The sequence below is a fragment of the Pteropus vampyrus genome, unplaced genomic scaffold (assembly GCF_000151845.1).
Source record: "Pteropus vampyrus isolate Shadow unplaced genomic scaffold, Pvam_2.0 Scaffold145, whole genome shotgun sequence".
Classification (NCBI taxonomy): Eukaryota; Metazoa; Chordata; class Mammalia; order Chiroptera; family Pteropodidae; genus Pteropus; species Pteropus vampyrus.
The window spans coordinates 2837833-2843124 of NW_011888926.1; the positions used below are offsets into that span (position 1 = coordinate 2837833).

General features: G+C 37.9%; 1 pseudogene; it reads left to right on the forward strand.

The window, feature by feature from the left end:
- The first annotated feature begins 3813 nt into the window (after positions 1–3813).
- LOC111745042 lies at positions 3814–3932 on the forward strand (annotated as a pseudogene).
- Positions 3933–5292: the final 1360 nt, after the last annotated feature.

The following is a 5292-nucleotide window of genomic DNA, read 5'->3' on the forward strand; positions in this document are numbered from 1 at the left end:
TACCACTTCTATTCAACATGGTACTCAAATTCCTAGGCAGAAAATAAGGCAAGAATCAGAACTCAAAGATGAGAAAGTAAAACTATGTAAAAACAAGACAAAACAAAAAACCCTACAAAAATACCATTAGAAGTAGTGAATGAAATCAGCAGTTTATTTATTTTATTAGCATCACAATCATATCAATAAAAACAAATTGCTCAAATGAAGAGGTCTTTAATAAAGAAAGGCCTTTAAAGAAGTTTAGAGAAGGTTTTTGAAGCCAGAAACAGAATATTTTACCACAGGCATAGCCTTTATACAGTATGGGGGGGAAAGAGGGAGAAAATTATATGGAAAATAGAGAAAAGATTGTATGAGCAAAAGCAAAGATTCAAAACTCCAGAATGGTATTTGATAGATAAAAGCAGTAGAGGAGGTTGCCTCAGACATGGGATTGCATAGAATAAGAAAGCACAGGTTGATAAAGAAGGGAAAAGAAAACAGAATGTCAGAAATGTTTTCTGGGGAGAACTAGAAATAGGACAACTGACAGAACACTATTTTAATAATCCAGACACAGCCTGAGGGTGACTGAGAATCAGGATAGTGGCACTGAAACAAAACTGAGAGGCTCAAAGTCCCAAGCCACAGAGAAAAGAGCTAAAGGATCTGGCAATGTTTCAAGATTCAGGTACTGGGAAGATGGGCTACCAATGATGAGACCCAATAGAGTCAACAACTAGCTTCTTAAGGGAAGCGAAGCAGAGACCCATCTCCAGCTTCCGGAGTCACCATTCTGAAAAGTACTCTAAATGACAAAGCCAAGCTCTAAAAAAAAAAAAAAATAGGAGGTTGAAGGAAAACAAGAGAAAATGACACTAAATACACATTTTTAAGTACAGTAAATAAGTCTAGAGAGCATCCGCTCCAAAAGCAAACACAGGGCATCAGTGTTGAGCCCTAGCTCTGGCACGTTCAGGAAGCGTAGGGTGGTGTCACAATGTGCTGAGGCCAACTCACAAGCTGTGTGTGGGGCACAGGGTCCCCTTTTTAAAGTGTTCGAACCGGCCTTTACTGGCTTAAAATGTGATGTCTTTTGCATTTTCATTCTCTTGTTTTTTGTTATTTCTACAAAGGGCCTTTTCACTAATTCTCTTGGTGTTTTAAAAAAGTAACCTTTTCCCCTCTGGGCCCATGTTTCAGCCATACATTGGGAATGTGGGAGCATAAACAGATCTCCCCTCTTCATACCAATCCACACACCCATCTGCTTGGTTTAAGCGGGAATCAGTAAATAGGATGCCCTTTTGTTTAAGCGGATAAAGCTGTTCTACAAATAAAAACATCACAAATTTTAAACACTTTGGTATAAAAACATAAGACTCTTACAGCAAAAAGGTTGGCAAAAGAGTAGTTGGTGAAAGATTTATTTTAAAATCTGTTGTCCATGGTACATCTGAGTGGAGAGATTCTATATTTAGAAGTCTGACAGAGATATACATCTGGGTAAAATATCTCCTCATGAAAAGGATATTACTGAGCATGATACACCATCAGCAAGATTTTCACAGGAGGAAAAATATCCAGCTCCTTGAAGGGCCTCAGTTTCATCTTTTGTATCTCCTTCTTCCACTTCAGGGCCCAGCAGATAGTCAAGACATTTCTCTTGAAATACTGACCTGGGCCTAAATTAAGAAGCCTGGGCCACTTCTACTTTTTTGAGGTTCTTAGTATGTTCTTAAAATAAAGACATGCCATAACAGCATTATAAAAACTGTGGTGCATTTTAAATGTACATATTTAATAAATTAAAACAAATTTTAGAAAAAATACAATGTAACTGTACTATTCACAAGGTATAGGATTAATAAACATGTTCATCTGTCATAAAACACGGATACTATAATCTGGTAACAGAAACAATTTTAAAGTTATAATCAATATCTGCTTTCAATCCTGTGAATTTGTCTCTTAGACTTTACTACTGTTTACTACTGTGTGCAAACCATTTTGCTGGGTGTCACAGAAAAAAAACAAAGTAGTATAAACTTGTTTTGAGCTCAAGGTGTTGAAGAGAGAACCCTTGACATAGCCTTCTCTAGTTGAGCAACTACGAGGAACTTCTAAGGATTATCACTCCACTTACACCCTTGGGAGGAATCTGGGGGCCTTACCCCATCAATTTCCTGCTACCTTCTGCATTCAAGTAGCTTCAATTTTTCTTTCTCTCCTGGGTCCTACCTATACACCTTTAAATAGATTTTCTATCTTATCTTAAGATGTTGCCTTTTCAACTGCACCCTGCTTCTATTCTCTCCTTCCTTTCTTTTCCAAACATCCTGAAGTAAACTATTCTCACTGCTATCCTTCCTTCTCCCTAACATTCATTATCTCCTTAGCCCCCTGCAATCCAGATCAATAAATGAACATTATTTGCAGCAATCAAAGTTATAATAGGTCATTTAGCATCTTCTGGGTGTGAACAGCACTACCAGAGCTTAATCACCTCTTACTGTGAAAAATATCAAACTCCGAATATACAGAGCTGAGAATCACTGGTTAGCCAACCATGCACAGACATCTCACAATTGTACTTGAAAACAACTTAGCAGTAATAGAATAAAAGATGGCAGGAGAAGGGAATCACTGGGGAAAAGGAAACACTAAGAGTAACAGGGCCAAGGAACAGAGACGAAAGGGGACATGACAGCAAAGAGCTACTGAACTAAAGAGAAATAAAATGAAGGAAAATGGAATAGATTTCCATTCATTGAACTGTCCTTTCTTCAGTTCTGGTTGAGAAACAAATTAAACTAATGCTAGTTCAGTGAACCACTTAGAGACTTATACATCCTGTAAAGACTTCCAAGCCGTAGGAATTGTCTTTCCCAGTACATGTACCCAGAGACCCTTGTGGGTAATCTTTTCTGATTTCATCCCTTTCACTGGTTCAGTATCTGGCCCTACGAGATAAATCAGCACTCGCCTCAGGTAATCAAGAGGTCACTTCCTTTACTCTTGCTCCTACAGATAAGCTAAAATGAGTCAACACTTTCTAACTCCACCTGAAATCATTTGCATGGTTACAAGTACTATATACTCAAGCAAGCATATTCACTACAAGTAACAAGCACCATTCTTCTCTGAATGATACTTTATAACGCCCTTATGAATTCAAATACGCAAAAATCACACCATCATTTCTAAGGTCATTTCCAGTTCTAAAATGCAGTGTAATCTAAGAATCTGAGCCTGACATGTCACAGTCAGCCTAAAAGTCAGCTGCTGGCCCTGTACCCCAACACCATAAAGTATACCACTGTGTTAGTCATCATTCTCCATATACTGTACTAAACATGCTCCTTTGTGCCTCTGCACAGGCTGTTCCCTCTGCCTGAAATGCATTTTTTTTTCCATGACTTTAGTGAGTGTCACCTTCTCTGGAAAGGCTTTCTTGACTTCCAGTTGTGTTGATGACTTTCCTTTTCATCCCTGTCTCATTCCTTGTATTGTCTATTACAGCACTTATTACACCAAACAACACTCATCTGGATCCACGCCCACGTGGGAGCAAAGATCTCTTCTCATCCCATCCTTGTAGTCCTAGCTTCTAACACAGCATTGGGTACATGGTATACACTTCAGCATTTGATAAAATTGTAGTCATGTGAGTCTCTAGCATATAAAAAGATTTTTAAAGAAATAACCATTCTGATCATTTCTGATAATAAGGATTAAAATACTCATTGAACTCTATGATGACTAAATAAAAGTTTCAAATTAAAATTTTTAATTATAATATTCTTTCTGTAATCTTAAAATGCTTACCCAGTGTATAGCCATGCCACCCTGAACAAGCCCAATCCCGTCTGATCTCAGAAGCTAAGCAGGGTAGGGCTTGGTTAGTACTTGGATGGGAGACCACCTAGGAAGACCAGGTGCTGTAGGCGTAAAAAGTAAAAAATAAGAGATTGTAAGCTGACAGGTCTTTGCAATCTGTGAGGTCAACCAAGGGTTGCCTCCCCTAAAAAAAAAATGCTTACCTATTACAAGTAGAAACTAAGGAAAAGTATAACCTGGAGACGATTTTTAAAGGAAAGCCCATTCCCGCCGCTAAGTATTTAATTTATTTAAACCATTGAAATTACTAACGTTTTTTAAATTCTATTTTTTAGTTCTCTTTCCTAACTTCGTTGAAAAAATACTTATTGAGGACCTACTACATGCAACTTACAGTGCAAAAGACTGGTGATATAAATGTGAACAAAACAGACAAGGTGGTTATATTCATATAGCTATGTTCTAGCATGGAAACAATATACAAATTAAATAATTATTTAATTACAATTGTATTAAGTGCTCCAAGTGTTTAAAAGGAACACAGCTCCTAATCTGGGTTAGGGGCGATTAGGAAGTCACTAAAGAAGTGACATAAAACTGAGCTCTGAGGACTGGAGAGGCATCAACTAATGGGGGTGGGGGGGCTGCTTATAGGCCATGGGAATAGCAAGTGCAAGGAAAACACCTTGAGTGGGGCGGAATATACATCTCAGGAACCAGAAGAGGGTCAGTGTGGCAAGAGTACAAGCAGGACAGGATCAGCCTTCACTGGTACTCAGTGAACAAGACAGACCAGGTACTTATTCTCATGAAGCTTATATTCCAGAGGTGGGATGGCAGTGTTCTGGGACTCGTTAAAAGTTTAAAGTAGGGAAAAAATATGATCAGATTTATTCTTGTTTATGGAACAAATATCTTTTAGAGGATTATTCTTGCTGCAGTTTCAACAATTCTCAGGCAGAGAATTCCCTACTTACAAAAGAAAAGAGATTCTGCAAAGCTAAGGATTTATTTGAGGTTATTTATTCAAACATTTGAGTGCCTACAATATGGCAGGGGATGCAGAGATGAATGCAACACAGTCTTGCTCTTAAGAAACTCACAATCTAGTAAGAGAGACAGATCTAGAAACACAATAAAGTGTAGTCCATACTAGAAATGAGTAAAGTATGAGGAGGCAGAAAGGCATTAACTCCTTAGGAATAATTAATCATTTTATCTCTGTTAAAGGGGCATTTTTTTCATACTATTATAGTACTTGAATACTCAATCATTCCTGTGTTTGGAACACAGTAGGTACTCAAGCAAATGTCTATAATAAAAACCAACCCAGGGCTTTTAACTCCTAGTTCAGTGCCTTTCAGTAATCTACTGAAGAGTACAGTCATTCCAAGGAGCTCTTCCTCTGAAGCTGCTTTCAGAGACAGTTTACAAACCACAAAAGAAAATAAGTCTCATTAAATTAAAGCC